Below are 12,098 nucleotides of genomic sequence, written 5' to 3' on the forward strand. Positions count from 1 at the left end.
CCTTCATCTTGGACATCAACCCTCCACAAGTTTTTTGTTTTTTGTTCGTGTTCCCTTTGTGGAGGAACCAGGGTCAACTTTCTTGTTGTTTTACTTTCACTTACACTTCCTACTTATTGCCATTTTACTCACAGTAAAGAGTTTTGTTGCCAAGATGGGTGAAGTTGGAGGGAAAGCCTCTAATTGCGAGTATAATGGGAATTTGGAAGATATAGAGACTGTTGCTAGAGGGCTAATATTTTGGAGTAAAGTTGTTCCAAAATTAGTGAAGAAACTGAAAACCATGAAGCGTAAGTGTGGGGAGAAATGTGGAAGATAAGTTTATAACATGGGGGTTCTTTTACAAAGGCGCGGTAGTACCTAACGCCTCCATTGACGAGGCGTTAGGATTTTAGGCTGCCGCGGGGGTGAGTGCGTGATGAAATGTCCGACACGCTAACCCCTGTAGCGCGCCTTGATAAAAGGAGCCCATGGTTTCAAGTTCAAGTTTAATTTTGCTTGATATACTGCTTTTAGCAGCCCTAAACGGTTTACATTAAAATATGGTTTAAAAAGAAAATAAAAAAAATATACTTACAGGGGAGGTTAACACAAACTCTTTAAAACAAAAAGTTGAACTTCACAGGAGACAGAAGAGAAACAAGCCACGGTTACATCATTTCAAAAAATTAAAAAAATGGGCTGGTGCCTGGTTTAAGAGAGTAAAGGGCAAATTCTATAAGAAGCGCCAAAAAGTTAGGGGCCGATATAGGCACCATTCAGCGTGATTCAAGTAAAATTGGGTGCTGTTTAGTGATTCGTACTGAGTGGCACCTATTTGGGCACCTATTTTGGAGGCACCCAATAAATAGGCCAGCTCTAGGCACAACTAAAAGTTAGGCGCCCATGCGAGTGCTTAAGCACGCTTAAGAGCAGCGATTCTGTAACAAGGCGCCTAACACGTAGCCATGTCCACACCTAACATGCATAGCGCCTATTTTTTTGAAGGCCGCCTAAATGTTTAGAGACGCCTTGTAATAAAACAAAAAGAAAAGTTCCAACCTAAACTGCAGTCAAAAACAACCGGGAGCAAACAAGACAAAACTGCAGATCTGTACAAGACGTAGGCAAGATTTATTTGTGACAAAAAGATATATATGCAAACCCTTTTACCAATCAGGGGACCCGACACGGTCCGTGTTTCGGACAAACCTTCGACAGGGGTCCATGGTAAAAATAGAGGGAAAAACAAAGAGTCACAAAAAACTGTATAGTGGCAGCTTGGTCACATATGCAAAATATGGATAAATCTTCCCATAGACCAGGGGTGTTCAATGTCGGTCCTTGAGGTCCACAACCCAGTCAGGTGTTCAGGATTTTCCCAGTGAATATGCATGACGCCTTGTTAAAGAATCACGCTTTCTTGATTCTTGATAGGCGCCTACGTTTCAATCAGGGCTGATTAAAAAGCTTAATTGAGCTTGTTCTTCAATTTAGATAGGCGCCTATCTAGTTGGGCGCCTCCGAAATAGGTGCCTACCTTTAGGCGCTGGTTACAGAATTTGGGCCTAAGCGCCTACTTAGCTGCTATTTCATAAAGACACATTGGGGATAATTCTGTAACTGTGCACCTGGGCTGGTGCAGGCAATGAGGCCCGGATTCTATAAACCACTGGCTCCCAACCCTGTCCTGGAGGACCACCAGCCAGTCAGGTTTTTGGGACAGCCCTAATGAATATGCATGAGAGAGATTCGCATCTAATGGAGGTTTCAAGCATGCAAACTGCCCCCATGCATATTCATTAGGGCTAGCCTGAAAACCTGACTGGCTGGTGGTCCTTCAGGACAGCGTTGGGAACCACTGCTATAAACGACACTGTTGCCAATGGCCGCCTTAAAAGCGGCCGCTGATTGAGTGTCAAACATGCAACGGCACTGTTTATAGAATCGCAGCTTCAGAAGAGGTAGGAACCCCCCCAAATGTAGGTTTTCAAGGCATAGAGACGATACTGAAAGCCATGGGAAGAGATAAGAGCACCAAGATAAGATGGGTAGGTCTTTATCTGCTGTCGTTTACTATGTTACTATTGCCCTCCTGAGGGAGGTGGTGGAGAGGAAACCAGTGACAGAATTCAAATGAACATGGGATGAACACAGAGGATCTCTATTTAGAATATGAATGGGCAAACTTTCACGGTCTGAATCCCACAAAGGAGATGATTTGGATTGGCTGGAGTGAGCTTCAACGGCAACTTCAATTGTTGGAACCTAAGGACAGTACCGGGTGGATTTCTAAGGCCTACGGCCCAGAAATAAAGAAAGAAACAAGAGAATTTAATCATGAAATTGTAATGTATGTAATTACACGGCAAACTGAATGGACTGTTCAGGTCTTTATCTGCTGTCATGTACTATGAAAAAAGAAGTGGTCCCAAGACAGAGCCCTGAAGTACACCGACCGACAGCAGGATGGCGATGAAGGTTATCCACCACAGCAAACGCTAAAGGTGTGATAGGAAAGATAGGAAGAAAACCATGTGATAGCATGCTCATAAAAGGATTCCTTAGTCAGATCCAAATAGTAAGCAATTTTAGTAGATTCCATAGTTTCTAGTCTCCATTTAACCCTTAATAATCTCCTAAATATAGACTCCTTCCTATATGTTTGATAAGAAAGTTCCAACTTAGCTAGTTTGAACTGCAGATAAGAGATCTCCCAATATATTGCCATGGTAAAGCATTGTAGCATAGGCCAGCGATGTAAATGCTCTGACGCTCATTTAATTCCTTTGGGCGTTGGAGCATTTTTCTTGCTGGTCCACCCTAAAATACTCTACCGCGGCTTGATAAAAGGGGGCCTTTGTCTTTTAAACTGGGCAAAAATTGTAAAACTTTGTCTTATGAAGGACTTTCTTTGCTGTGTCCCAAGTGATAGAAAATGTGTATTAGTATTATAATTCAACTGAATACGACTCATATAATCCACCCAAACTGCTTACAGTCGTTCCATAAATAGATGATTAGTTAATAATTGCCTATTAATTTACCACTGACAAGTAGGGCTCTTCTGCAGTAGGTCGTTCAGCTGAAGACTGACTGAAGTATTGTCATAAATATTGATGTGCTCAATTGTACTAAAATTAACAGCATGGAAAAGACTTATACAAAAAACCCCTAATAATCTATTCTTGAATAAATTAGATTAGAATTGCCAAATAGATAAAATAATCACAGTTTGTTAAATGATGCTTTCTGTAGACATCAACTAAATTAAAAGGTGATAGTGTTTTCTCCTGAGTGTGTGTTAGTGATTGATATACGGACTGTGAGATCTATTTTGCCCATTGATGTAACTGCCGTCTTTGGAAACGGTGCGTGAGTATCTCTTTTTTAGCCGTTAACAACTGTCTCTGAGAGAGAATTAAGTTACACTTTGCCGACTCATTCTGTACGGACAGAATCCTGATCTAGCTTAATTATTGCAAGTGACTTGTTGATTGTTATTAAATGTATTTTGGATTGTTATTAAATGTATTTTGGATTAACGATTTGGAGTCTCTCTTTAATAGAGCAACCTCAGGTTTACCTTTAAGGATATGCTTGAAGACGTTCAGGTAAAGGCCTGAAAAGGCCCGATATTCAACCCACGGGAAGCAGCCTGGCTACCTCCTTTGGGCTACAGCCATCCTGGATATTGAATGCTGGGGTCGTATCTGGCCCCAGCATTGAATATCTGGGGCAACGTTCAGTGGCTTGCACCTAGCCAGCCAAGGCAATTTTCATCGTCTGGCCACCTAAGGCAAAACAAACGACATGAAACAATCGTTCCCTGCCCCATATACATTACCTTCCTTACATGCTCCCTGAACAGACACCCTTCTAACTAGACATTCCTTCCATATCCCCGCCCCACAGGCTCCCACGTCACATACTCTTTACTATAAGCCTATGCTTCAGACACCTATGGTCTCCCATATCCCCACCTGCCCAGATGTCTCCACAGTCTCAGAAAACCCTCCATCCATCCATCTCTACATCTCCCCTCAGAAGTACTATAACCTTCTTCTAGATAACCTCCTAAACACCCCCTCACAGAGCCTCAGATACACACTTGCACACATTCAGAAACATCCTATATCCACACACACCTTGCCTGTGTATTCATATAACTATCCAATGACTCTCTTAACCAAGTCCATAAGAACATAAGCAATGCCTCTGCTGGGTCAGACCTGAGGTCCATCACGCCCAGCAGCCCGCTCATGCAGTGGCCCAAAAGGTCCAGGACCTGTGCAGTGATTCTCTATTTATACCCTTCTATCCCTCTTTCCAGCAGGAAATTGTCCAATCCTTTCTTAAACCCCAATACCATACTCTGCCCTATTACGTCCTCTGGAAGCGCATTCCAGGTGTCCACCACACGCTGGATAAAGAAGAACTTCCTAGCATTTGTTTTGAATCTGTCCCCTTTCAGCTTTTCCGAATGCCCTCTTGTTCTTTTATTTTTTGAAAGTTTGAAGAATCTGTCCCTCTCCACTCTCTCTATGCCCCTCATGATCTTATAAGTCTCTATCATATCCCCTCTAAGTCTCCTCTTCTCCAGGGAAAAGAGACCCAGTTTCTCCAATCTCTCAGCATATGAAAGGTTTTCCATCCCTTTTATCAGACGTGCTGCTCTCCTCTGAACCCTCTCGAGTAATGCCATATCCTTCTTAAGGTACAGCGACCAATATTGGATGCAATATTCCAGATGCGGGCGCACCATCGTCCGATACAACAGCAGGATAACTTCTTTCGTCTTGGTTGTAATACTCTTCTTGATTATACCTAGTATTCTATTCGCTCTCTTAGCGGCCGCTGCGCACTGTGCCATCGGCTTCATTGTCATGTCCACCATTATCCCCAAGTCCCTTTCTTGGGTACTCTCATTCACTAACATCCCTCCCATTGTATAGTTGTACCTCGGGTTTCTGCTTCCCTTATGCAATACTTTACATTTTTGAACATTGAACTTCATCTGCCATCTCGTCGCCCATTCCCCTAGTTTGTTCAAGTCCCTTTGCAATTCTTCGCAGTCCTCTTTAGTCCGAGCTCCACTAAATAGTTTGGTGTCATCCGCAAATTTTATTATCTCACACTTTGTCCCTGTTTCTAGATCATTTATGAATATATTAAATAGCAGCGGTCTGAGCACCGAGCCCTGCGGAACACCACTCGTGACCCTCCTCCAATCCGAGTAGTGGCCCTTCACCCCTACCCTCTGTTTCCTACCCGCCAACCAGTTTCTGATCCATCTATGTACGTCTTCGTCCACCCCATGGTTCTTCAGTTTCCGGAGTAGACGCTCATGAGGCACCTTGTCAAAGGCTTTTTGGAAATCCAGGTATATGATGTCTATGGGGTCTCCTCTGTCCATCTATTTGTTAATTTCTTCGAAGTGCAATAAGTTAGTTAGGCACGATCTCCCCATGCAGAAACCATGTTGGCTTGTTTTCAGAAGTTTGTTTCTTTCCAAATGTTCATCGATGTTTTCTTTTATCAGTGCTTCCGCCATTTTCCCCGGAAACGAGGTGAGACTCACCGGTCTGTAGTTTCCCGGGTCACCTCTTGATCCCTTTTTAAAGATGGGTGTGACATTGACTATCTTCCAATCCTCCGGAACCACTCCTGTTTTCAGGGATATATTGCAAATTTGCTACAGTAGTTCCTCTATCTCCTCCTTTAATTCTTTCAGAACCCTTGGATGGATTCCGTCCGGACCCGGGGATTTGTCAGTTTTTAGTTTTTCTATCTGTCTGCGCACATCTTCAAGGCTCACTTCCACGGATGTTAATTTTTCTGCTTGATTTCCATTGAAGAATTGCTCAGGTTCCGGTATGTTGGTTGTGTCTTCGTTTGTAAATACAGACAAAAAGAACATGTTAAGTCTTTCCGCGACTTCTTTCTCCTCCTTCACTACTCCCTTCCTGTCTCCATCGTCCAGCGATCCCATATCCTCCCTAGCCAGCTGTTTCCCTTTAACATATCTGAAGAACAGTTTGAAATTTTGTGCCTCCCTGGCTAGCCTCTCTTCATACTCTCTTTTGGATTTTCGAACCACATGGTGACATTCTTTTTGATACTTCCTGTGCTCTTTCCAGTTCTCCTCAGTTTTGTCCTTTTTCCATTTCCTGAATGAATTTTTCTTATTGCCTATCGCTTCCTTCACTATTTTAGTGATCCATACCGGATCTTTTGTTCGACTCTTTTTGCACCCTCTTCTGAATCTGGGGATGTACAGATTTTACGCCTCACTCACCGTGTCCTTGAAAAAAGACCAGGCATGTTCTACCGTTTGGCATTTCTTGGAAGTATGCCTAAGTTTCTTCCTTACCATTTCCCTCATTGCTTCATAGTTTCCTTTCCTGAAGTTGAAAGTTGTCGCTATGGTTCTCTTTCCTTTCGGTATTCCTACTTCAACCTTGAACTTGATCATATTATGATCGCTGTTTCCCAATGGTCCCATTACTTCCACTTCCTTTGCAGGTCCCATTAACACATTTAGAATTAGATCCAGAGTGGCATTTCCTCCTGTCGATTCTCTAACAAGCTGCTCCATGAAACAATCTTGTGTAGCCTCCAGGAATTCTGTCTCCCTAGTGCATTTTGAGCTTCCAAGACTCCAGTCTATCCTGGGGTAGTTGAAGTCTCCCATAATAACCGTGTAACCGCTTTTGCATTCTCGCTTCATCTCAGCTTCCATTTCTTTATCGATATCTCCGGTTTGCCTGGGTGGAAGATAGTATAGGCCCATCTTTATTTCATGTCCTTTCCTACCCGATATTTTAACCCATAGCGATTCCAGCTTGTTGGTCGTCTCCGCTGTGTCTATTCTTGTCGATTGTATGCTTTCTTTTATGTATAGGGCTATTCCACCTCCTTTCTGTCCTGACCTGTCCTGGCGATAGAGCTTGTACCCCGGCAGCGCTGTATCCCATTTGCTTTCCTCATTCCACCATGTTTCAGAGATTCCAATGATGTCTATGTCCTCTGCATTAGCCACGGCTTCTAGTTCCCCCATTTTGTTTCTTAGGCTCCTTGCATTAGTATATATGCAATTTAGATCCTGGCATTTTGTTATCTTCATTTTTCTTTCTCTGTGCTTCGGTCTTTAGTGTCTTCTCTTTTGCTACAATCTTTCTAACCTCCTCTTCTGGGTTAGTTGAGTCCTGTAATTCGTCCCTTGTTTCTTCCCAGCCTTTTTTCCCCTTAGTATCTTCACGGGATACCTTCTTCCGAATCGTCGACACTAGGTCGACTGTTGGCTTTTCCCTTCCTCTTAGTTTACAGCCTGTTCTATTCCTCTCTTGACGTTGTTTGCTAGAAGTCTTGTTCCCGCTGCGCTCAGGTGCAGTCCATCTCATACCTGACTGTTCCAATAGAGCAGTATATCTCAAACTGTTTGCCTCCTGAGATTCCAAGTGTGCCGTGGCCCACTGAGTAGGAAGAGAGGCACCTGTCAGCTGACTTCCCTATGCGGTACAGTGCCAGTGCTGCCCGATTCGCCAAAGGCCTGCATGTTTCCCCCTTCTCTCTAGCATCCTACGGCTTCCTCCCCTGGCCTCCCGGTCTCACCTTTAAAGCTAATTTACAGCAGCCTGCAGAGGATCACCAGTTGGTAAAATTATTCTATTTTCAATATAGTGATTGAAATGTGTCAGTTTTGAGAATTTATATATGTTGCGTATATTGTGTGTATATGAAAAATGAATGGAAAAAATTGCATTACAATTAGTAAAGGCGATGGGATCTGGGGCAGAGCTTGGGTGAGCCTTGGGAGGTCTGTGGTTGGGGTACTCAGTTGATATTTGTTAGTCTTAGGGGGCACTTAGCTTGAAGTAGTTGAGAAACACTGCTATAGGCAATCAGCTGGCAACAGTGCCTCTCCTTCTCTCCGGCCCTCTTCCCTGCTGGCACTCCCTACTGGCATCTCAGGGCCCATCTGGAGGACCTCTGCACATGTATGGATGTTGACGTGATGATGTCATGCATACGCGTGATGTCATCATGGTGACGTCCGCGCACTTCTGGGTGCCTCATGCCACGCCCACTGCCTTTAGTGTGCCCCGGCTCGAGAAAGTTTGAGAGACACTGCAATAGAGAAAGGGGAAGCCTGCTATTTGCAGCACTTTGAGTTGCTTACATTGGCAAGACTATTTCTTTTCGCTCTTGTATATCTATTTCCTTATGTATCTGGACAAGTTGAAGATTTCAGGGAGAAGGAAAGAAGAAAGACATGCATTTTTCTCTCTTTCGAGACATGTAAATTTGGTCTTTCTATTCCAAGTCAATTTGCTGTGTAATCTATACAAATAACTAATGTGCAGAGTTGTCCCAATACATCATCCTGTCATCAAATTTAATACAGCCTATGTTTTAGTTTACTATCTGTCATGACGCTTGGAAGATACAAGTTATTTTCATTTCTTATTACGTGTCAAGAGCTGCTGCTGAATGCTGATAATTTATACTTCTGCGACTAGTAAAAAATGAAATAAGCCCCTTGTAGTTTCATCCTTTGTGACCTGTTTATTGATATACTAGTGTTTAAGACCATTATATTAATGGGTGCTAGAATAGAGGTCTGTCTGTCTGGTTTTTTTCTTTGTCTTTCTCTCTCCCTGGATGCTGTCTGTCTGTCTCCCTGCCTGCCCGCCTGTATTTTCTCTGTTGCACCATGCATGCCTGTCTCTCTGTGGCCCCCTTCTGTTTCCCCCCTCCCTCCCAGAGCAAAGCATGATTGCTGTCTGCCCCCCAGCACATCCCTCCCACCAAAGCAGCCCCTTTCCCTCTCCCCCTGTTGTGTCATGCCTGCCTGCTCCGTGGCCCCCTTCTGTCCCCCCCATGATTGCTGTCTGCCCTCAGCACACACCTCCCCCCAAAGCAGTCCCCTTTCCTTCTCCCCTGGCCCCCTATTGTGTCATGCCTGCCTGCTCCGTGGCCCCCTTCTGTTTCCCCCCTCATGATTACTGTCTGCCCCCAGCTCACCCCTCCCCCAAAGCAACCTCCTTTCCCTCTCCCCCTGCTCCCCTGTTGTGCCATACCTGACTGCTCCGTGGCTCCCTTCTGTTTCCCCCCTCCTGTTTTTACCCTCCCTCCATCCATGGTTCCTGGTGTCTTTGGCCCACCGGCACGAACCATTGCCACCGCCGCTGCTCCTCTTCAACAAAGCAGCCTGCTGAGGTTCACCGGTCAGTTGTAGTGAACCTCGCAGGCCGCTCTCCACATCGATAGCACATTCCCTCTGATGCGATCGCCAAGGGGGGAGCTGGAGGACGCTAGAGAGAAGGGGGAAGCATGCAGGCCTTTGGCGAATCGGGCAGCGCTGGCGCTGTACCGTGTAGGGAAGTCAGCAGGCAGGGGCCTCTCTTCCTCCTCAGTCTGCCGTGGCACACCTGGAATCTCATGAGTGGTGTGGCAGAAAAGGGCGGAGAGGTGGCGGCGCCCCCACTGCCCCCCCTACCCCTTTCTTATTACACCACCGGGTGTGGTGGAGTTGCCTAATGGTTAGTGCAGCAGGATCTGGGTTTGAGTCCCACTGCAGCTCCTTTGTGACCTTGGGTAAGTCACTTAACCTTCCTTTACCCAAGGTACAAAAAAATCCTCTTAGACTGTGAGTTCACTAGAGACAGAGAAAAAGTACCTGCATGTAAGGTCTGGATTCTATATATTGCTCCTAAAAAAAATCAGTGCTAGCCCCCCACCCATTTAAGCACTATTCTAATAATGGTGTATAAAGTTAGGCACAGTTTATAGAATACTACTTACACCTGGGAGCCACGCCTGTTTAGACACAACCATTTTCACCAATGGAAAGGTGGTGCATTAAACTGCCTTTAAATTATTGATGATTTGACAAATTGATGACCTTTTTTTTTCTTTTTAATACCCCAAAGTTATTATAGTACATCCAGGATTGTCAAAACATATTCAAGGAGCTACTGTACAAATACTCTTTGAGAATCTGGGGCGATAGCTGTTGTTTATCCCTTAATACTTGTATTTCATATGGAACACATCATTTTCCATGAACACATCATATTTTCTCTGGGCTTAGTCCTGGATGCACCTGGAGCAGACGTGCAACCTATCAAACCCGACTGGAAGGGCTTGCGTAGCTGCTCGTAATTCAGAGGGGTTTGCTCAACAAACAGCCTAGTCAGAGTGCCTGCAAACTTTCTTGCTAGCTTCCTATTCTCGGAGGAAATCAGCTAAGGCACCACTCTTTCTAATCCTTCTTTTGTGGTTATCTTAAAGTCTGACATTCCACACCTACCATAAAAAGGGGATTACTTTCAAAGCTGAAAGTTTCTGCCAAGAAAATTGAGTGTCTCTTGCAGAGACTAAAGCCAGCGCTTATAGAGATTTCAGTTACCACATCATTTATTGTATGAACATGCGGAGTGTAAAAAATATCAAAACCGAGAAGCCTGTCTTCCACCTAGGGACTTCAATGACTTCACAGAGAGGACTAAGCCTTTATGATCTCACTGGAACCTCACACTGGAATTACAGCTCAATTGCTATTTGTTTTCCCTCTATTTCTTGTCTGTCTCTACAGAATGTGAAGTCTAAGCATGCAAAGACCGAACCAAAAAAAAAAGAGCAAGAGACAACAGCAACAAAAAAGATTGGTTTTAAGTTGCAAGGAAATTGCTTTTCTGCAGTTTAATTTGGTTACTAAATGAACGCAGGGAAAGAATTAAGACTTATTCTGCAGATAAAAAGCTTTTGTAGCATTGCAGTGCTGGAGACCTTCCAGATGTTTGTTACCTGTGAGATGCTGAAGGTCGTGACTTTGAATGTAGGTACATTGCGTGGTACTTACTGTAATTGATGTCGACCATGCATAACTGATTATGACTGATATACAAGGATGTTGCCTGGCAGTTTATTACTAGATCTGAGGCACTATAAAGAAACTCAGCCAGGGCTAGTAAATAGGAATGTGAATGTGAAACATGGGAGTGGAGGAGGTGGCCTAGTGGTCAGAGTTGCTGCCTCGGCAGCCTGAAGTTGTGAGTTTGATCCCAGACTTCTCCTTGCGACTCAGGGCAAGTCACCCAACACTCCATTGCCTCAGGGGCCACAGGTAGATTGTGAGACTGCAAGGAAAATAATTAGAGAGCACCTGACTACTTACTATTCAACAAATTTAAACTGCTCTGGGTATATCTCTTCATGAAAAGTCAGTTTGTTTCCTGTACCTCGCTTATAAGGTAAGATAAGCGAATATTTTTGCATTGTTATATTGGGCTTTGTAATGAGTCATAAGGCACTTAGGTTACTCCTAGACAAATGAGACTTGTACGGCTGTGTGTGTGTATGACATTTTTCCTTTAGCTCCCATCTTTCTGTGTCACCAATGTTTAATACTGAGGTAGGACATGCTGTTATGTGGAATGAATTGAAAGCGCTGTTTGAATCAGTCTAAGATCTTTCCCTTGTAGTTTGTACACAAGCACTATTTTGTCCCTTCCCCCAGACTTCTCTGTTTGAGCTTCCACTGACCCCCTATAGTGCTTCTTTGAAGTTACTCATTCTTGGTTTTATCAAGCAGTAAGGTGAGATTCCACTGCTTGTCTCTTGACTTTTCTCCGGCATTATCAAAACCACCATCTCTTCTTATAATACGCCCATCGCTCTTGTTGTCAAAGCTGATGGCATTCCCTGTTTCGTGTTTTGGTAATTCTCATTGCACTTATGTTTCTTCCACCATTCCACCGGCAGCCAATGATTTTTTTCTGTCATTGTCCTAAAGAATGTTTTATTTTTAGTCCCTTTGGTGAGGCTGCCTTCACCTTTAAGCAACAGTATACCTAGTGTGGAATGTCCTTCGGGCTATTCTACAAGTCATGCACTGCCCCTCATGGTCCTATTCTCATTTTGTACAACTTTTTGTGTTCCATAATTCAGGAGACCTGTCAGGCTGATAGTTTGCACCTTTTATAATGGTTGTCTGTGTGTGGTCACAAGGTGTCACGAAATAAACTGCACTGGTGTACATCTGAAGTGAAATACCTGGGTTTTGTCCTGTCTCATGGTCAGAGGAAAATCTGCACTTTCTGCATTGCTGCTAT

This window comes from Geotrypetes seraphini, chromosome 5 (assembly GCF_902459505.1).
Source record: "Geotrypetes seraphini chromosome 5, aGeoSer1.1, whole genome shotgun sequence".
NCBI lineage: Eukaryota > Metazoa > Chordata > Amphibia > Gymnophiona > Dermophiidae > Geotrypetes > Geotrypetes seraphini.